At 45.8% G+C, this 22,860-nt stretch overlaps 1 protein-coding gene and 1 pseudogene across 2 annotated transcripts in view; both read right to left on the minus strand.

Annotated features, from left to right (window-relative positions):
- The window catches only part of coq9 (coenzyme Q9 homolog (S. cerevisiae)), a 79,460-nt gene that overhangs the window by 55,146 nt on the left and 1,454 nt on the right, over positions 1-22,860 (minus strand). The gene's annotated exons all lie outside the window — the stretch shown is intronic.
- On the minus strand, positions 2-22,852 carry LOC148395933 (uncharacterized; annotated as a pseudogene).

Consider the following 22,860-nt stretch of genomic DNA (forward strand, 5'->3'; position numbering starts at 1 on the left):
ATACAGACACAGACACAGGCAGTGCAGTTCAACATGATTATTTATGAATCTTGCTAAATCATTATAAGCCTAGGGATGTGTAACATAGATGGTATTGGTATGGACCAATTTATGTCTGTACTAACAGGCATGGATTTGTAAAGTCCTGATGTACTTTCCAAAATTTAAGTGGACCTCAGTGCGCAGAGAGCTTGATTTGGTCTGATCGCGCAACCGCAGCGCGCCGGGCGCTCACTGTCGCATTGCTTTAAGAGCATCTTTGTATTTTAGGATGGCTTTACTGCTCCCACTTGCTTCCTTTGGAGGCATGATTAGGGGTTAATACGACCCTCAAAGTAACGAAAATACAATAACGAACGAAGTCAGTTGGCATCCGGGCCGTGCGGTCGGGTTTTCTCGGGTCCTTTCGGCTCATCTCACAAGGTTCGACCACCGAATTTTATTCGACAACCGAAGCAAAAGAATCTCGAATTTTTCGTTCGAATTCCGATTTGTTCGAGAACCGGGACATTCGAAAACCGAGGTTTGACTGTATGTCATTTACAAACATTTATAAATGTTTTGTTAATAAATTGATCATCATTTAGTAAATCTACACTAATTCTTTATAACGGTCCCTTTATTTATGTCTTACTAATGATTACCAACTTACATGATATAATTGAGTAATCCCTCGTTTATCGCGGATAATTGATTCCAAAAACCACCGGCGATAAGTGAAATCCACGAAGTAGGGTCACCCGCTCATCTGTACATTTTTCGTGTGTCAATAAATGTATATGAAACCATTTAACTGCATATTTTATTATTAGAACATTAAATAACTGTTTCAAACATGTAAATGTTACATTTTTAGTATAACTAACATGCAGCATTTTTTGTATAAATATTGAAAATATAAATATTATACGTTTGTGCGTGTAACATGTTAGCAGGAAGTACTGGGCAGGCTAACGAGTTAGCGGAAAGATGCTAATTCGCGATCGTCCTAACACGCAAAAACGGACTTTTAAAGGAATGTAAAGCAACATTTGGACCAATACTATATTGTCCTAAAGGTTAGACATATGAGATCGTTCATTTCTTTTGTTAGGAGACCCACTTACATCGTCAATGACTACTGTACCACTGTAACATGTATGTACACGAACGTGAAACAGGAAGTGGTATCGCCTGAAAACGGCCTTCAAAATAAAGCACCAAATCAAAGCACGACTGAATGACATAACACGGAGAATTCTTAACACATACTGTAAATATGTTTTTAGAACAGCTTTTAGTATCATAACATTTTTTTATAACAAGGTACAAGTGTACATACTGTAAATGCCGTACTGGCCTGAATATAAGACGATGGTTTTTTGCATTGAAATAAGACTGGAAAAGTGGGGGTGGTCTTACATTCGGGGTCTAGACACTATACCCATTCACTTGTGTGCAGCGGTAAGTTAAAGGTTGTTGGTATCGACTGAGTATGTTGCTGTGATCGTCTGCGTCTTTGACACGAAGTGAGTATTTACATTTCATTGTTACTAATGTCCACTGTTGTGCCGTTTGTCCGATCGTGGTTTGCTTTGTGTGCGCGCCGTTTGATTGACAGCTCCGGCGCGCTCCTTTAAGTTTGCCTCGCATCGTACGAGTAGCCGTTATACAGCGGCACGGCAACTAACGGTCGCCAGCAAATGTATTTTATTGTCTCGATGACTTATGTTTGGTGTGTTGCCAAGAGTATTTTATTTATGGTTATTTAGTATAGCGGAACCGTTACGCGCAGTTAGTTATGTAATGTGTGCCGTCTACTAGTGTTGTGTGACGTCAGAAGTTGAGCATTGACTTACGTGCTGTATTTCTGTCTGTTGCAGAAGCACACAGACACATCACACACACACACACACCACACACCCTTCACACGCTTCATACAATAATCACACACACAAGAATCACATTCACACACCCAAAGACTCACCCATGTACACTACACACACCTGCTCTCACATCCTTACGACCAAACATGTGCCTATACCCTTTTGCCAGTTTGCCTGTATGCCCCTATGAGCCACAGTGCCTGTTACTTTTTTGTCAGTAATTCAGTAAAGCAATTTAAACTGAACCACGTCTTCCCTCCTGTGTTCTGACTGACACCCGGGGGCGAGAAGATCATAACCATCCTCAGGCTCCCCAACAATAGCGGTAGCAGTTTGCATTAATAATAATAATAATTCATTAAATGTGTATAACGCTTTTCAAAAACCCAAAGATGCTTACAGGGAACAAGGCAAAGACATATGGGAAGGGAGGGAGAAGAGACAATGGGATAAAATTAAGAAGAGGAAACCAGTTATGGGTAGGGGAGGTTATAGGCTTGAGAGACGGGACTTAAATGTGGGGAGTGTGGGTGAGTCACAGACAGACTGAGGGAGAGAGTTCCAGAGTCGGGGTGATGTGCAGGAGAAGGCTCTGTCACCGAAGGATTTGAATTTAGATTTTGGGACTGTCAGACGTGAAGTATTGGAGGATCGGAGGGGACGGTTGGGGTAGTAGGGGACAAGGAGGTCGGATAGGTAAGTGGGAGCCAGGTGGTGAAGGGCTTTGAAGGTGAGGAGGAGTATCTTAAAGATGATACACTCTTTAATGGGGCGCCAGTGAAGAGAGTGGAGAACAGGAGTGATGTGTTCACGGGACCGGGTGTGGGTAAGGAGGCGGGCAGCAGAGTTTTGGACTAGTTGAAGTCTATGGAGTGAGTGAGCAGTGATTCCAGTGAGAAGGTAGTTGCAGTAGTCAAGCCGGGATGAGATGAAGGCGTGGATGAGGGATTCAGCGGCAGGGAGAGAGAGGCAGTGCCGGATTTTGGCGATGGGTCGGAGGTGGAAGTAGGAGGTCTTAACAACTGAGCTAACATGAGGGTGGAAGGACAGTGTAGGGTCGAAAATTACGCCAAGGTTGTGTGCCAGAGGGAGTGATGCTTGAGGAGTCAATGGTGAGTGTGATGGATCCACTTTTATTAAGGGAGGATTTAGTGACTATGAGGAGGAGCTCTGCTTTGTCACTGTTGAGTTTGAGAAAGTTGTGGGTCAGCCATGTTTTTATTGTAGAGATGCAGGTTTCAAAGTGGGTGAGGGGAGGGAGTTGGTGTGGTGCGTATATAGATCTGGGTCTCATCAGCATAGCAGTGGAAGTCCAGATTGAGTTTGCAGATGACATTACCAAGGGGAAAGCGGTAACAGATGAATAGGAGGGGGCCAAGAACTGAGCCTTGGGGGACCCCCGGTGTAACTGGGGAGAGGATGAATGTGTGGCCGGAGAGAGAGATGAACTGGTTTCTGTTGGCGAGATAGGAGGTGAGCCAGTCAAGTGCAGTGCCCTCAACACCTAGTTGGCACAGCCTTTGAAGGAGGATGGAATGGTTCACAGTGTCAAAGGCTGTGCTAATGTCGAGTAGTAATAGGATGTTGAGGGCACCAGAGTCTGCAGGAATGAGGAGATCGTTGGTGACTTTAACAAGAGCTGTTTCGGTGCTGTGAAGTGGGCGGAATCCGGACTGGAAGGGTTCATAGAGGTTGTTGGACTGGAGATGGGTGTGGAGTTGGGCAGAGACAATGCGTTCAAGGGTTTTGGAAAGGAATGAAAGGTCGGAGATGGGACGGTAGTTGGAGAGGTTGACTGGGTCCAAGGTGGGCTTTTTGAGGACAGGGGTGATGGCTGCAAGCCTATAGACTGTGGTTAACGGGTGGAAATGGGTTAAAAAGGGTGGTGAGGTGAGGGAGGAGGACAGGGAGGCAGGCCTTAGTTAAGGTCGTTGGAAGGGGGTCGAAGGACCAGGTGGTTGTCTTGGATGCGGTGATGATGTCTAGAATGGTGGAGGAGTTGAGAAGGGAGAAGGCAGTGAGAGAGGGGAAGGGTGAGAGGTCAGGAAGGGGGGGAGGTGGGGGAGGAGGAGTTATTGATGGTGTCGGTCAGAGAACTGTTGATTTGGTCGATTTTGTTAAAGTTGACAAGGAAGGAGTTACAGAGGGCGGGTGAGGAGGGTGGCTTGGTGGCCGGAGCAATTTTTTGACGGTGGAGAACAGTATGCGGTGGTTCCGGTTGGTGTTATTAATGAGAGATGAGAATCAAGCAGATTTGGCAGCAAGAAGAACATGACGGTAGGAGGAGATGTGTTGTTTGAAGGTTTCAGCATGGACAGTGAGGCGGGTTCTTTTGTGGAGACGTTCGAGTTGACGGCCAGTTTGTTTCATGGAGCGGAGTTCCGGGGTGTACCAAGGGGCAGAGTTAATGAGTGTAACAGGAAGTTGTCCGGGGGCTGGGGAATCAAGGGAGTCAGAAAGGATGTTGTTGAGCATGGTGGCGAGGTCATCAGGGGAGGAAGAAGTGGGGTCGAAGGGAAGGGCCGAGGATAAGAGCTGGCAAAGCGTGATTGGGTTTATGATCTTGATGTTGCTGTAGGAGATGGTGCGTTTTGTGGAATTATGAGGCGAGGGTAGAGGGGCGGAGAAGAGGATACAGAGATGATCTGACAGTGGAAAGGCGAGAGGACGGGGGTTGGATGTGAGAGGAAAGGAGGAGCATATTATATCCAGGGTGTGGCCTTTGGTGTGGGTGGGGAAGTTGATGTGCTGGGTGAGATGGAAGCAGTCCAGAAGGGAGATGAAGTCGGACGTCAGTGGAGCAGTTGGCTGGTCGATGTGGACGTTGGAAGTCACCGATGAGTAGGAGGCGATAGGAGACTGAGGATACGATGGTGAGGAGTTCAGAGAGTTCAGAAAGAAAAGACGGATGTGACTTTGGGGGGCAGTAGATGAGTACAGCAGTAGTAGAGTTGGGGAGGGAAAAAGCGAGATATTCAAAGGATGAAATAGATGGGAGGTTGAGGTCCAATTCAGTGATGGGTAGGGACTGCTTATGGAGGACAGCAATGCCACCTCCTCGCCCAGAGAGGCGAGGTTTGGCGATGTAGCTGTAGTTGGACGGAGTGGCTTGGTTGAGAGTAAAAAAATCCAGGGGCTGTTGCCATGTTTCACAGAGAAGGAGCAGATCCAAGTTATTGTCCAATAGTAGTTAAAAAATAACTGGTGATTTGTTGGAGAGGGAGCGACAGTTCAGCAGCGTGAGGGAGATGGATTAAGGAGCGGGAGGAGAGGGGGAGCGGAGATTGTTGAGGTTGGCAGTACGGGAGGTGGGGGTGACGGGGGGGCGAGAGGTAGTCCAGAAAGAAGGGATGGGTGAGCCATCAGGGCAATGTCGGTTAAAAGATAGTCCAGAGCTACGGTGGATGTAGCGGCGACGGCGGAGGATCCCAGCCTTGCTGGCAGCTGAGGCAGCAGCAGCAGGGAGATGTTGATTGTAGTTGAGGTGATGAAGATCAGCAGCAGTGTAGACAATTGGGCGAGAAGTTGGTGGAACAGAAGCCTGGAGTAGCAGAGGTGATAGTTCATGGAAGAGATGAGACATGACAGCAGCTGGGAATAATCCAGATAAAATGCTAGAAGTGGCTAGTAGCTGGTTCGCTAGAAATTGGTAGGCAGTGAAATGCATGGAAGCAGCAGTGGACCAAGTACTGATGTTGGTGGGGTGGGTGGTGGTGTTGGTCGATCCCGACTGCACCCGCTCGAACGGCAAGCCCCAGTGTGTCATGGCGGCACACAGCCGAGCCACGACTGGCGAGCTCGTAGCAAGCGTGTGCTCCCCCTGAGGACACCGGCCAAGTGGCCAGAAAGTTGGGTTAAAGCTGTTTGCCGAGCCAAGATCGAGCAGCTACAGGCTCAGAACCGGGAGGTAGGAGGGTCCGGTGGTGGTTTGGCTAGCTGGCTCGCGTAGCTCCTAGTCCGAGGGAGCGGGAACAGAGAGGTGCGAGCAGAGCTGCAGAGATACGCGGTGGGCAGGTGAAAAGGCAAGAAAAATAAAAGAAAAAATGGACACACTTAAAACAGGAAAAACAAAACAAATAGCAGACAAATAAGTAGCGGACACGGTTCGGGCCAGAAGCGGCAGTTAACAATCCAGACGCCAGCGTTGCTCTAACCCGGAAGACAAAAAATTTGGGGTCGATTATTATTATTTTATTGCAATGTTTTTCCTTATTCAGATTTGTTTCAAAACTACAGTTAGTTAGACTTCACTTTGATGGTTAATGCAGTGATTGCAATTTTGTTGTTTTATCACAGTAGATTGGTTTATTTACATTTCAAAAACCAGAAGCCATTCATTTACAAATGTGATTGCACTTTAGTTTACATATTTAAATGTTCAGATATTAAGATGTGATAGACAGTTTTTGCCTGATTTAAACGAGGCAAAATAACATGCTTTTTCTCTCGAATATATTGTTATAATCATTTGTTTCAGATGTAATTATTTTCTGTATAAAAATTAAATTTGGCGTTCAAAAAGTCTTTTTTCAAACTTGAGTCTTGAAAAAGAGGAGGTCGTCTTATAATCAGGGTCGTCTTATATTCGGGCCAATACGGTATGGTTTTAGAACTCTTTTACTATTATAACAATTTTTCTATAACAAGGTACAACACTGTAAATATGTTTTAAGAACTCTTATTACTATAACAATTTTTTTTATAAAAAAGTATAAGTATACGCACAGCAATTGTGTGGGCACTCCCTGGCTTGCTTCTGCTGGCGTGTGGGCAACTTTCGTGCCATAATTCCCAAAAATAGAAGTTTTATTTTGAATTATTTTAGTTTTTTTAATTTGGAAAAAGAATCCGTGATGTAGTGAAACCGCAATAAACGAACCGCGATGTAGCGAGGGATTACTTTATTAACAGACAATATCTAACTCATTTACAAACATTTGTAAATGTTACGTTCACCATTAGTTAATTGTTAACAAAGTTTTGTTAATGCTTCAAAAGTATACATTACTAATGTTTTACTCATGATTAACAACTTACATAATATAATATTAACAAACAATATCTTACTCATTCACAAACATTCGTAAATGTTATGTTCATCATTAGTTCATTGTTTATGAAGTGTTGTTAACGCTTTATAAGCATTATTATAAAGTGTTACCGGGTTTTGCTATCGTACGATCTCCAGTTAGGAGGCGAGTGGCAGCATTTTAGACTAACACCTGATGCTTGAAGGAGGACTGGCCGACTCCAAAATAAAGTCTAATGCAGTAGTTTAACCGGGACAGTCTCAGTCGGCAATATGCATGCGAACAAAGTCCGTAGGTACAATCAGTGTCAAAAAGTCAAATTTTCCTGACAGTCACTCTGAAATCTGTCACTTCATTTTTGCTCAGAAGAAAATTAGATTGGCTGTGAACTGAAAAGGTGAAAATGCACTCAAAAAAATATTAAATGATAAACTTTGAACCGTATTTTATGGGGAATTCAAATACATTCATTTTATTAGGCCAGTGAAGCATTCATCCTCCAAAGGCTCACTGTACATTCGTCATTCTAGTGACTGCTCCAGACAGGTGGAAAATATTCGGACCTACATTTCCAAGCAGTAAAAGAATAAACATTCTGTCCCAAATCACGCCAAGGAAAGGAAATTGAGAACCGATTCTTGTTGAGAACCGATTCACACATTACCAATTCATTGGAAACGTTTGCTATTTTGCTAACAATTCCATTTGGGCAGGGGTGTCCAAACCTTTTGCAAGGAGGGCCAGATTTAATAAAGTGAAGGGGCCCGGGGGCCAATAGTTTTTTCGGACATTTTTTAACGACAAAAATTTAATGCAAATACACACTGTTATGAATCAATTTTCATTGTCACAATTGTCTTTATTTTTCAAATGACAAAATAACCAAATATAAGCCACTCAGGCAGATGTGAACAAATCTAAAAACACAAATTCTGCCTTTCATTTATATCTGAAGAGTCAGATAACATTGAACAAACTGTATGAAATACCTTAAATTTACATGAGTTTAAAATTATTTTTGCCTCATGAACATTTTAAACAAGAGTTAGAAGTAATGCAAAGTTGTCTGTTATTATTAAAACGAGCGAATTTTGCTCGTCATTTACAATATTTTTCAGAAAGTAATAGTTTGTGTCACGTCTACAGGTTCATAACGTCAACAGTATTAACATGGCCACTTCGTAGCTTGCTTTAGTAATATTTACTTTTGACTCACAGCCTTGCGTGAAGAATCGCTGTTGTGATGCCAGTTCAGCTTGTAGCTGCTTCACTTTATCAGCACGGTCACTCCCTGTTAGCTTGTCGTATGTGTTAGCATGTTTAGTCTGGTAGTGTCTCTTTAGGTTGAAATCCTTAAAGGGCATTATGGGGTCCCAAAATGTATTCGATAAAGATGAACTTGTATTTTAGGAAACTGTTGTTCATTTTTGAATAAAATTGCGAATTGAGGAGTAATCGATGAAAAATCAATGGTTTGTATGTGATCGTTGAAGTTCATCCTGGAAATTGCCGAAGTGACTGTGACGTAGATTATAGGACGCCAAGCGTTGCCGAGTTACATCTTAGCCCATGTAAACCTAATGGCGGATACAGCAGCGGAAGCAATGTCGTCTGACGAATATCCCTCAGATGATTCTTCACCTTCAGATGAAAATGAAGAAGAGTATGATTTCTTTCCTGGGGTAAAAGGGTACCAATTTGAACCGGTGAGAAGTACCCCAGCGGGAAAAAATCAAACCGAAAATGGCGATCATCGTGTTCGTGGGCAGGGCCATGGTCAGGAAAATGCGGATCGGCTTGGAAATACTGACTGGTTCGTAACAAAATATCCCATAATTAACTGCCTAAATAATTGTGAATAATTTAAAACTATTCTACTTGTTAATACCTACGCGCAAACTGGAAAAATATACGATATTCTGACCGGAGATTGCATTGACCTACCGTATTTGCCGGTGTATTGGTCGACCTTTTTCGATCCAAAATCGACCGAAAAAAATCGACCTCGACTTATACACCGAGTCATAAAATTTAACTTCGTATTCATTGCTTCAAATGTGATGGTAACCAAGGCCGTTTCTCATGCATCTCATTGTGCGCGGGTGTGCGTCCGTCAGGCTCATCAAACAGCGAGAAACTGAATCATTATAAAGTGTTCGTCGCATTAACACGCATCCTCAGCAACAATTTCAAATATTCTCACCTCAATAACGGACATCGAAAGCCAGGCAGCGACGATGACTGCTAGGGGGAAGTACTGAGTATTGAGCGAATGTGCGAGTCATCGCGCGTCAACCAACGACAATAACTACTGGTACGTAAACATTCAATCGACATGTCTAAGTGAATGTCGTTGGCACTTAGAAAATATTCGCCAAACTTGGCCAGACTTCCAGGGGAAGAGGCCGAATTTTCACTTGTTCTGGCCGACCAGAGGAACCAGCCGAGGCGGACACTTTACGGCGGTTGAGTCGTTGGCACTTAGAAAATATTCGCCAAACTTGGCCGGACTTCCAGGGGAAGAGGCCGAATTTTCACTTGTGGTGGCCGACACGGGGAACCAGCCGAGGCGGACACTTTACGGCGGTTGAGTCATTCGCACTTTGAAAATATTTGCCAAACTTGGCCAGACTTCCAGGGGAAGAGGCCGAATTTTCACTTGTGGTGGCCGACATGGGGAACCAGCCGAGGCGGACACTTTACGGCGGTTGAGTCGTTGGCACTTAGAAAATATTCGCCAAACTTGGCCAGAGTTCCAGGGGAAGAGGCCGAATTTTCACTTGTTCCGGCTGACATGGGGAACCAGCCGAGGCGGACTCGTTATGGCGCAAGAGCCGTTGGGTCTTACAAAATTTGAACCGGGCGGCGTGCGCAAGTGCGCGGCCCGCTGGAAGTCGAATGAGGCTTCGCGATTTCATCCACGGTGCTTATAAAGTGCCGATCCGCTCGGCCGGAGCTATTTTCGGCCACCCGGCGTGTGCGCACGGCCTCCCGGCTGTGCCGGGCAGCGTGCGCGAGCTCGCCGGCTGCTGGAAGTCGAATGAGGCTCCGCGATCTCCTCCGCGGTGCTTATAAAGAGCCGATCCGCTCGGCGGGAGCTATTTCCGGCCACTTGGCGCGTGTGCACGGCCTCCCGGTGGTGCCGGGCGGCGTGCGCGAGTGCGCTGGCCGCTGGAAGTCGAATGAGGCTCCGCGATCTCCTCCGCGGTGCTTATAAACAGCCGATCCGCTCTGCTGGAGCTATTTCCGGCCACTGCGCATGCGCATGGCCTCCCGGAATTTGAACACATTTCGTCAATAAATTTCGCATATTTCTGATTGAATTTTGAAGTATAATATAATGCAACAATTGAGCTCGACTTATACAAAGGATATATCATAAAATCGTAAATTTCCGTCGAATTTTAGAGGGTCGACTTATACACCGAGTCGACTTATACACCGGCAAATACGGTAATTTTCACATGGTCCTTGTTTACATTTTGCATTTGACACTGACAGCTATCAAGTGCCACCTTAGGGCTCTTCTTGTGTAAGTTTTATTTGTTATGGTTTTTCATTTGTAAGTTTAACTTTGGGTACTTCGAAAGTGTCATTTTAAATTGTACTTTGCTAGGTGTTCATGTACACAATGTGTTGTGATGACATCTGCTGTGGAGTCTTCATGTTGTCAAGAATTTGAAAAGATGACCAGAAAGATCAGCCAATACTCTGAGCTGGAACCAGATAAGGCCCCACTAAACTGCATCACTGACTTAAAATCGGCTCGTTTTGTTTGGACAAAACGAACCCATTGTCGTCGTATAGATTCCGTTGCTGGGAAACGATGTAAACTGTGGGTTTTGTGTGTATTGCTACAAAATTTGCCAACACAAACCTTCACCATCGTGGAACAGACGTTTAAACACCAATTTGTAAACTAAATTTATATGTGACGTATTGGAGACAAAACACCAGGAAAATGTGTGGTTCTTCGCGCTATCAATCGGTAAACAATGGGGGGAGTCCTATCATCTATGTCACGGTACCACGTGATCCAGAATGGAGCGGTTCATGACAGGGGTGGGGAAGATCGAGAAATACACACAAATTGACTGTATTTGGCTGCATTGAGGATCCTCAAAGAAAAAAAATTGAAAAAAAATTGTCTAAACGTAAAATACTAAATTAAGATGGGAAATAAAAACAGTAAATCTCTAGCTCTTGAAGGAGATGAGAAGTGCATGGCGAGTAGATTTTCTAATTGTATGCGATACATGCCGAAGTGGAAGAAAAAGTATGGAGTGCAAGGAAAGTTGAAAGTTGAAATGTGAAACGTTGTGGTAAAACTTTTGGAGGAGAGTGTGGGATTGAGAAAGGAAAGAATAGAGAGAGAAGTGCATTGTGCTAGAGCAGTGGTTCCCAAAGTGGGCGGTACCGCCCCCCCTGGGGGGGGGGCGCTAGGAATTCACTGGGGAGCCAAGGGGGCGCTAGTCTGAAAAAGTTTGGGAACCACTGTGCTAGAGTGTGGTTGAAAGCTTCACAAGACAGAAGAGAACAAATTCAAAAGACAAAAAACAGAAAGATAAAAAGTGATGAGGCCGCCATTCAATTAAGATTTGAAAAAGAATTTAGGTTGCACAGTGGCATCCCATTCAATGATGCAGCAGAGAGTGCTTATCAGCAACATCTTAAAAATGCACTCCTCACTGGTTTCCCTCCTGAATTAGGCAACTGGGTGAGGAAACACTTGGTGGAAGCGGACACTGCTTGTGTTACAACAACCATGCAGTGGGCCAGAGACGCTGACAAAGTGATTGAGAAAGGCAAAATTGCTGATGTATTTCATCTAGATGATGCGGATAATGATCTAAATCATTGGTCACCAAACTACGGCCCGCCAGCACATTTGGCCCGGCCCTCTGAACAATACCAGAGACGCTGATTTTTTTTCCTATTTGGCCTCCAGAAAAAAAATCCTAGGCCCTGCTCTGTCAAAGAGAGAACGGAATAATGGCGAAAAAGTTAGGTAAGAGAAAAATTGATTCAGAATGCAGGGTATTTAACCTGCAGTGGACAAACATTTTTTTTTTTGTTCAATGCAAAGAAAAGGCTGTTTGTCTCATCTGTCAAGAGACGGTGGCGGTTTTCAAAGAATACAATCTTCGCCGACACTATGAATCCCGTCACAAAGACAAGTCCGATAGCTTGCAAGGCCAAATACGAGCAGACAAACTCTCAAAGCTAAAAAGTGGACTACTATCTCAGCAGAATACATTTGTACGCCAAGCTCAGCTGAACCAGGCATCCGTTCGGGCCAGCTTTCGGGTTGCTCAACTGATAGCAAGCAGCGGTAAGTCTTTCACTGACGGAGAGTTTGTTAAGAAATGTATGGATGCTGTCGCGGAGGAGGTGTGTCCCGAGAAGAAAGATGTATTTAATGCCGTAAGTCTGTCGGCGAGTACAATCACCAGACGCGTTGAAGAAATCAGGAGTAATGTATATGCCCAGCTGCAGCAGAAGACGAAAGAATTTGACTTTTTTTCATTAGCACTGGATGAGAGCACGGACGTGCAGGACACAGCGCAACTGCTCATTTTTATTCGTGGAGTTAGCGCAAACTTTGAGATATGCGAGGAGCTGGCAGCCCTCCAAAGTCTCAAAGGGACTACAACGGGAGAGGATTTTTTTGACAGTGTGCCAAACCATGGAGGAGTTGAACCTGGACTGGTCAAAGCTGGCTAGCATCACGACTGACGGGGCTCCTAGCATGGTGGGCGAAACTCGCGGTCTAATAGGACGCATGAACCGGGAGTTTGAAAAAAGGGGTCTCACCGCCCCGCTACGAGTCCACTGCCTAATTCACCAGCAAGCACTGTGCTGCAAAGTGTTGACGTGGGATTCTGTAATGAAGGTTGTGGTGTTGTGCATGAACTTCATCAGAGCAAAGGGACTTAAACACAGGCAGTTCCAAGAATTTCTGTCTGAACTGGAGTCTGCGCACGGAAATGTGCTGTACTACACAGAGGTCCGATGGCTGAGCCGGGGCAGAGTTTTGAGGCGTTTTTATGAGCTGCTACCCGAAATTAACGCATTTCTTCATTTAAAAGACAAAACGGTCCCAGAGCTGATCGACACAGAATGGAAATGGCACCTCGCATTTTTAACAGACGTGACAGAAATACTTAACAGCCTTAACTTGCAGCTACAAGGCGGGGGGAAACTCATTTGCGACATGTATTCACACATAAAAGCATTTGAGGTGAAATTAGCGCTGCTTTTGGAACAAGTGAAAAAGCGCAACTTCGTCCATCTCCCTGCTACCCAAAAGCTGTCGACAGAGAACCCAGCGGTCCCGTTCCCAGCTGAAAAGTGCGTGGAAGCACTGGAAATGCTGAAGGCGGAGTTCGGTGTGCGATTCAGTGAACTACGTGTTCATGCAAAAGAAATCCATCTTTTTCAGAACCCCTTTGTTGCCGACATTGATGAAGCCCAGCCTTCATATCAGTTTGAGTTGGCTGAGTTACAGAACTGTGATGTTCTGAAAGACGCATTCAAGCCCAACAGTCTCATTGACTTCTATGCCGCCCTCCCAAACGACACGTACCCTAACATCAAAAAACACGCAATGAAAATGTCCACAGTTTTTGGCAGCACGTATATCTGCAAGAAAACCTTTTAACGCATGAAACTGCTAAAAACTCTGATGAGATCAAGACTGACAGATGAACATTTGCATCAGTGCTTGACACTGGCTGTAACTAGAATGGAACCTGATATTCAACTTCTCACCAGCCAGATGCAGGTCCACAGTTCACACTGATGAACATACATAGATAAGCTCACTTTTCTGACTTGAATGAGTCATTCTGAGCATAAACAAATATAATCATAATAAAATCTACTGGGATAAAAGCCATCTTTACAACCATACTGGTAGTGAAATGTATTGTGCTGTGTAGGTGCTGTATCACTTAGTTCAGTTTCTCAACCTGCTTCTTTTGTGGTTTTCACAGGGAAGTTGATGAGAGAGAGCTGCAAACAGCGGTGTATACAAGCCTACTGGAATCTACAAAAGGATTATAAGGAAGGAACACAAGAACTTTAAGAGACTGCTCATATGTGTCAGAGAGATTCTGCTCTGACAACTGAGCTTAACTTTTATCTGTTAAGATTGTGCATGGCACAACAAAAAGTTAATGTTCCATGGCTTTTTTTTTCTATGAAGAACCCAGAGAGAGTTATTTAGTTATTATTTAATTCATAAATAGTGTTATTTATTTCCTGTTTTTTTCTGTGTAGAACTCAGAGAGGGTTATTTAGTTATTATTTATTTCATTAATAGTGTTATTATTTATTTCCTGACTTTCTGTAAATAACCTGGAAAGGGTTATTTGGTTATGTGTGGCTTTCTGGAAAACAATACATTTTTTAAGCACCCCTACGATCGTCACACTTTTTCTGTTACAAACTGACACCGGCCCCCCATTAGAGAAGGGAAAACTTATGTGGCCCTCACAGGAAAAAGTTTGGGGACCCCTGAGATTCTCAATGAAGATACAACAGTCTTCTTCCAAAGTTCCCAAAGGGGCAGAGGAAGAGGTAGAGGCCAACAAGGCCGCAGGCCGCCATTTAATTCAAACTCCACATCAAATTTGGACTGTTGGAACTGTGGGAAACGGGGACACTTGGCAAGAATGTGTCGTCATGAAAAACAAAACCAATCAAAGGGTGGAGGAGGAGGCAGAGAAAAAGTCAAATTTTCAGCATGACAAGCTTCGTCCCCTTTGACCGCTCATGCTCATACAGAGAAAGAAATAATAGATGTCCATACAGCAAAACATTGTCAGATTACGTATTAGAAATTTATTTTAGATTATTAGAGCTAAAATATATGGACTTCGTTTTCCCTCGCCCGGACGCGGGTCACCAGGCCCCCCCCTGGAGCCAGGCCTAGAGGCGGGGCTGGAAGGCAAGCGTCTGGTGGCCGGGCCTTCGCCCATGGGGCCCGGCCGGGCACAGCCCGAAAAGGAAACGTGGGTCCCCCTTCCCATGGGCTCACCACCTGTGGGAGGGGCCAAAGGGGTCAGGTGCAGTGTGAGCTGGGCGGCGGCCAAAGGCACGGACCTTGGCGGTCTGATCCCCGGCTGAGGAAGCTGGCTCTTGGGACATGGAATGTCACCTCTCTGGCTGGAAAGGAGCCCGAACTGATGTGTGAGGCAGAAAAGTTCCGACTAGATATAGTCAGACTAGCCCCGCGCACAGTTTGGGTTAGGGTTAGAGGGGCTGGACTCTCTTCCACTCTGGAGTTGCCCACGGTGAGAGGCGTCGAGCAGGTGTGGGTATACTTATTGCCCCCCGGCTGGGCGCCTGCAAATTGGGGTTCACCCCGGTGAATGAGAAGGTAGCCTCCCTCCGTCTTCAGGTGGGCTGACGGGTCCTGACTGTTGTTTGTGTCTATGCACCAAACGGCAGCTCAGAGTACCCAGCCTTCTTGGGGTCCCTGGAGGAAGTGCTGGAGAGCACTCCTTTTGGGGACTCCATCGTTCTACTGGGTGACTTCAATGCTCACGTGGGCAATGACAGTGAGACCTGGAAGGGCGTGATTGGGAGGAACGCCCCCCCCCCCGATCTGAACCCGAGTGGTGTTCTATTATTGGACTTCTGTACTCGACACGGATTTTCAATAATGAACACCATGTTCAAACATAAGGGTGTCCATGTGTGCACTTGGCACCAGGACACCCTAGGCCGCAGTTCGATGATCGACTTTGTAATCGTGTCATCGGATTTGCGGCCGCATGTTTTGGACACTCGGATGAAGAGAGGGGCAGAGCTGTCAACTGATCACCACCTGGTGGTGGGTTGGCTCCGATGGTGGGGGAAGATGCCGGTACGACCTGGCAGACCCAAACGCTCCGTGAGGGTCTGCTGGGAACGTCTGGCGGAATCCCGTCAGGAAGAGCTTCAACTCCCACCTCCGGCAGAGCTTTTCACACGTTCCGGGGGAGGCGGGGGACATTGAGTCCGAGTGGACCATGTTCCACGCCTCCATTGTTGAGGCGGCCGACCGGAGCTGTGGCCAAAAGGTCGTTAGTGCCTGTCGTGGCGGCAATCCCCGAACCCCCTGGTGGACACCGGCGGTAAGGGATGCCGTCAAGCTGAAGGAGTCCTATCGGGCCGTTCTGGCCTGCGGGACTCTGGAGGCAGCTGACAGGTACCGGATGGCTAAGCAGAACGCGGCTTTGGCGGTGGCTGCGGCATAAACCCGGGCGTGGGAGGAGTTTGTCGAGGCCATGGAGAATGACTTCCGGACGGCTTCGAGGAAATTCTGGTCCACCATCCGGCGTCTCAGGAGGGGGAAGCAGTGCAACATCAACACTGTTTACAGTGGGGATGGCGTGCTGCTGACCTCGTCTCGGGACGTCGTGAGTCGGTGGGGAGAATACTTCGAAGACCTCCTCAATTCCACCAACACGCCTTCCATTGTGGAAGCAGGGCCTGGAGACTCTGAGATGGACTCTCCAATCTCTGGGGTTGAAGTCACTGAGGTAGTTAAAAAACTCCTCGGTGGCAAGGCCCCGCGGGTGGATGAGATCCGCCCGGAGATTTCTTAAGGGCTCTGGATGTTGATGTCATGGCTGACACGCCTCTACTACATTGCGTGGACATCGGGGACAGTACCTCTGGATTGGCAGACTGGAGTGGTCGTTCCCCTCTTTAAGAAGGGGGACCAGAGGGTGTGTTCCAATTACAGAGGAATCACACTCCTCAGCTTCCCTGGTAAGGTCTATTCAGGGGTGCTGGAGAGGAGGGTCCGTCTGGAGGTCGAACCTTGGATTCAGGAGGAGCAGTGTGACTTTCGTCCTGGCCGTGGAACAGTGGACCAGCTCCACACCCTCAGCAGGATCCTAGAGGGTGCGTGGGAGTTCGCCCAACCAGTCCACATGTGTTTCGTGGACTTGGAGAAGGCGTTTGATCGTGTCCCTTGGGAGGTTCTGTGGAGGTTGCTTCGGGAGTACGGGTGCCGGGCCAACTGATAAGGGCGGTTCGGTCCCTGTATCACCGATGCCAGAGTTTGGTCCGCATTTCTGGCAGTAAGTCGGATTCGTTCCCAGTGAGGGTTGGACTCCGCCAAGGCTGCCCTTTGTCACCGATTCTGTTCATAACCTATATGGACAGAATTTGTAGGCGCAGCCGAGGCGTTGAGGGGGTCCGGTTTGGGGACCTCAGCATCGCGTCTCTATTTTTTGCAGACGACGTGGTGCTGTTGGCTACTTCAGGCCGTGATCTCCAGCTCTCACTGGAGCGGTTCGCAGCCGAGTGTGAAGCGGTCGGGATGAGGGTCAGCACCTCCAAATCCGAGTCCGTTGTCCTCGATCGGAAAAGGGTGGAATGCCCTCTCCGGATCGGGGATGAGATCCTGCCCCAAGTGGAGGAGTTCAAGTATCTTGGGGTCTTGTTCACGAGTGAGGGGAGGATGGAGCGTGAGATCGACAGGCGGATCGGTGCAGCATCGGCAGTAATGCGGACTCTGTACCGGTCCGTTGTGTTAAAGAGAGAGTCAAGTCAAGTCAAGTCAAGTCAAGTTTATTTGTATAGCCCTAAATCACAAACAGTCTCAAAGGGCTTAAGAGCTGAGCCAAAAGGCAAAGCTCTCAATTTACCGGTCAATTTACGCTCCTACCCTTACCTATGGTCACGAGCTATGGGTCGTGACCGAAAGAACGAGATCCCGGATACAAGCGACCGCAGGATGTCCGGGCTCTCCCTTAGAGATAGGGTGAGAAGCTCGGTCATCTGGGAGAGACTCGGAGTAGAGTCGCTACTCTTCCACGTTGAGAGGAGGCAGATGAGGTGGCTCGGGCATCTCAGCCTCCTGGACGCTTCCCTGGGGAGGTGTTCCGGGCATGTCCCACCGGTAGGAGACCCCGGGGACGACCCAGGAAACGCTGGAGAGACTATGTCTCTCAGCTGGCCTGGGAACGCCTTGGGGTCCCCCGGGATGAGCTGGATGAAGTGGCTGGGGAGAGGGAAGTCTGGGAGTCCATCCTGAAGCTGCTGCCCTCACGACCCGACCCCGGATAAGCGGAAGAAGATGGATGGATGGATGGATTATTAGAGCTCCTTTCCATTCAAGAAGTATGACAATGCTGTTTGTATGCCCAATGACAAATGACCAGAGATCAAATTGTGTCCACACTAAAGTTAAAATTCGCAAATCAAGTGGTAAAGAAATGCAAATTGCTTCTAAAAGATAAATAAAAAATTAGAATGTGCTGTCCTCATGTGCGTGGGAGGGACCAGGTCATGATCGACTGCAGGATATGGCCAGCCTGTGACGAATCATTGGTGCTGGGACCTACCTTTCGCGCGCAAGAGCTGTGCATGTGTGTGTGCATGTGTTAAAATGATGAAAATTGGCTAAACTTTTAGGGCAAAGAATTTTCCTAGACTTTGGTCTATCCAATTTGCACCGCAAAACAGAAACAATTTTGAAAAATAAAAATGAGAGGAAAAGAGAGAAACCTGTTTGCGGGCAGAAACTGATCCACACTAGTCCATGTTAGTGTCGAGCCCTCATGAGAAATTCGAAAAAAAACGACAGAACATGCTTTCGGGAATTGGAAAAAGCAAAATTGTGAATTAAGACATTGTAATGCTACATTCAATAAGAATAATTGATTGGTTGTGTTATAAGATTATACAAACTTCTATATGTGAGCTAAACCTGAGAGATTGAGTTCTTTAAATTTAAAAACAAAGAAAAAATTCTGATTAATTTGCCAGCAGTTTTTTTTTTGTTGATTTTTTTTTGGATTAGTGGATTGTTCTATCAGGAACCTTGAGTTGAAAATGGTATATGAATGTTGTGTGGAGTGCTTGGATAAATTGGGACCAATGTGATAGAAAGACTCCTTTTTGGAGACTGTGTGAGATGCAATTGAGCATTGATGAATGATTGCCTGAATGAAAGGAAAATACAGGTTGAATGGTTGAAGTTGTTGCAGACTACTATGGAAGATTAGTAATGCGACTTTGAAGAAAGAGTGATTTTGAGCAAGTTGAATGCTAAGAAAAAAAACAAAAAAGAAGTTGCTTTTGGATTGATAATTAACTAGAGAAAAAACTGGAGAACCAGTAACACATGCAGAAGATGTGTGAACTGGGAAATTGAGAAGCGTTTTGGAAAGAAAGTCAAATTAAATGATGATAGAATCATGTAGTAAAGAACACATCTTCCAGAAAGGTTTGACAAAGTGTGAGGCATGGGCGTTGCCAAGCCTCAGAAGGAGGGATGGAGTAGGACAGATAGTGAAAGATAGTAATAATAAAAAACACTTTACGACATATGGATTCTCTAATACATTTGGCGTCATACCATTAAGTTAAAATTTTCTCAAGCTTTTCAGACTTTTGCTTGAAGCAATCGGAAGATGATTGAAAAGTGACTAAATAAGCCATGAGGAAGTGGTGGAGCTGTTAATACGCACTTATGCACTTGCCTGGCTAATCAACACTTGTTTGAATGAAAAGGAGGAGGGGGAATTGGCTGGGCTTCCTGAAAAACTGTGGACAAAGTGCCCATCTGATGTAGGACTTTTAATGTCCATTACCCCAGTACAAATCCAACCAAGATCAGAGAATCTCCTTTAAAACATGAGGCAATAAATGTGATAGCCCCTGTAATAAATGGTCATTGGTTAGGAGGAATCATTAGGAAGTGCTCAAACTCTTCCCGCAAACACTTCTATTTGCCCAGTTCAACAGGGCAATAAAATTGACTACAAGAGTTGCAAACAGCAGACGAAGAACATTCCTTGGCAGAAAGCATTATCAGAGCACTCAAACTGAAAGATGTGTCAAATGCAAATTTACTGCCGCCTGATCTTTCTTCCCCACAGGTCAACAACTGCTCCAACCCAGGAGACTGAGACGACATAAAGGTCGTCAAAAAGGACAAACTGGGCCAGCCATGGTGGGAGGAACCATTCCAAGTCTTGCTGACTACCCCCACTGCACTGAACATTGCTGGAAGGCCCAGCGAAGTTTCACCTCAGCCACTGGACGTTACAGAGAGCAGAGAGTGCTGTACCCCATTTTCGGAGTGGGGAGAAGTCTGACTACAAAGGGGCCTCGTCGTTTAGGGCGGGGCGTCTCAATGTTGGTGAAGAATGGAATCCATAAGATCCCCACTCTGACTAGGCAATGGGAAATATCGGTGTCTCTGTCATCCTAGCAACGGGGCTCCTCATGCCAGGTGGATCCTCTGCTGCGTTGTGGTTGGAGCGTGCTATGGTCTATGGACTCATCTGAACAGACCAAGTGACAATGTTGACCGTGGAAAAAGATGAGAACCTTGAGGACTGGTCATACACCCATACGAAACCAACACTTGGTACCAGTATGTTAAGTTCACTGTGTGATCCCACACACAGGAGGGATGCTGTGTGTTCCTAGCTCCCCCCCTTCCTCCACACAAGTTCACTTGGAGGCCAGAGCAATGAATGTCAATGAAGCAAAAGGTATGGCATCCATGGGAGAAGTTGGATATCAACACCGTGCTGTCACAGTCAGTGATGCCGACCCTTCCCGCCCTTGACTTCCAGACGGTACCTGTGATCAGCTTTTCTGAACAAATCTCAATGTGACTGTTAAAGGACGAACATTGCCGCAAGTGGCCTGCACAGAGAGACCAGCTGGAGTGAATTACACATGTTACATCCAAGGTAACGAGACCCACAAATGCATTAACGACGACTGCTCTCCAGGAGGAAACTGGATGGGAGCTTTGGACATCACCGCTGATAAGAGAGCCATTTCAGGTGGTGAGGGCTCTCCGACCAACATGGCTGCACCATCAAACGGAACCTACTTCATACAGAATGGCTGGTGGCTTTGTGGACACAAGGTTTATCCGATGCTGCCCGCCAACTGGACAGGAGTGTGTGCACCAGTGTGGGTGACCAACCACACCTACAGGATACAACATCATCACCTGACGACAGCACACAACTCTCCTGGACATCGACGAAGGGCTGTTGCAACCTTTGAACCACGTTACCCCGTCTGGGGTGCGAATGTCCCTGCGAGTTGGACACTGAACTATCGTTTTAGATCCTTTGTGAATCTCTCACTGCAAGTCAATGATGGACAAAACAGAGAGATTCAGGCTATTAGGCTAATGGTCTTGCAAAACAGGATGGTTCTGGACTTGATGACTGCAGTGCAAGGTGGCATGTGCCACATTATTGGGACTTCCTGTTGCACATACATACCAGGAGAAAATAACACACACATCAACGACGCCATGAATTCACTGAAGAACTTACAGCAGGCCATGTCAAAAGACAAAGTCCCACATCAATGGGATTTCTATTCTCTGGCAACTGGTGGCAACTGCTGTTGAAATTTGTGACTCCTGTGCTTGTTGTGGTGGTGTTATTGTGCTTATTTGCAACCTGTGTTGTCCCGTGTTTGAAGTCTGCTGTATCAAGATCTTTGTCTTCTACCATGGCACAGGTGCAAATACAACATATCAGAGATGTCAAATGTGCTGACTATGACGCGCTGCGGAAAGATGATTGCGATGATGCTGTTTAGCCGTGCATGTTTTACAGAAACTTGATGATTTGAGTATCAAAAATGCCTCACAAGTGATGGATACAATGATGTACTGTTTCTGTGTTTTTCTTTTTATTTTTTTATTGATAGCATTCTGGTCGCCTAAGGCATGGGGACCGTGTGAGACTTTTCCTGCATTAAAACATCTTGCCGCAGGTTTTTCACTCACACACAAAAATTGGACTAGAGTATTGAGGAAAAACCTCATCTTCACTGGAAATTATTGCTGTCGTTGTTGTTTTTATCATGTATCACCCTTCACGATCCCCAACCCGTCCCCTATCATGTCTGTTTTTTATTGATCTTTTTTATTATTATTTTTACGATTCTTCATTGTGTTTTCTTACTTATGTTTGATTGATCGGGGTTGGCATAATCATATGATAAACAGGAGGGATATGTTAGGGTTTACAGATTATCTTGATCGTATGATTATGTTGGAATGTAGACTAGATATAATAACTTTGTTTAAACCTTTTACCTTTCCTTGACTCTGAAAAGTTTAACCATTCAGTTGTTGAAACTTTCCAAATGGTGTGGAAACATTCTTGCTTAGTTAGTCATCTAAAATACTCCACTAGTTCCTGTTTCCACGACCTTGGAAAACAATGAGCTGGGACCCTCTGCACTGATTAACCAGTTGCTGAGGTGACCACCAAACATGTCCAATGTCACCCCCACCCTACTTGTTCTCAATAAATATGTTCTTGCAAGAGACCAAAGGCTGACTTTGTTCGAACGTTGCTGTACCTACAGTAACGAGCAAATTCTCCATTTGCAAGTGCTTAAAGGGCATACTGTCTCCCGTGTGGTTCTTGCAAAATAAATTAGAGTGAGCACCACTCTAACAGCGCCTATGAGGCAGAAGGGCTCCAAAGTTTAATTACATTTCGCTAAGAAGTACGAGATTAGAGCAACGTGCAGTACTTGCAATGTTGAAATTTCAACAAAGGGAGGAAATACCTCTAATATGCAAAAGCATTTGTACACGCATGTTTGATCCACTGCGGAGGGTCAGTCAACAACCTAGCACCAGCAGCAACATTAGCCTAAGCTCGACGTGCAGTTTTACTGGTGATAACTAATACTGCTTTTCATGCTAGTTCTATTTCTATAATTGCAAAATCTGCCATGCAAATCACATCTCATGTTATTTTTTTTTAGATGACGTGAGACATCGTCTGACTGGTTCAGACGCCAGCAGCACTGTACCTCAAGCTTATGCATTCACGGAGGCAGGGAGCAGCAAAATGTTGAAGGAAAAGCCTGAGGAATGTCATCGTGCAGTGACAAAGTTTGTTGTTAAAGGCTTGCACCCATTTGCCACTGTAGAAGCCCCAGATTTTCAGTAGATGATTCAT

The sequence above is a fragment of the Syngnathus floridae genome, chromosome 6 (genome assembly GCF_059516105.1).
Source record: "Syngnathus floridae isolate MCC-2025c chromosome 6, RoL_Sflo_1.0, whole genome shotgun sequence".
In the NCBI taxonomy this organism is placed as follows: Eukaryota; Metazoa; Chordata; class Actinopteri; order Syngnathiformes; family Syngnathidae; genus Syngnathus; species Syngnathus floridae.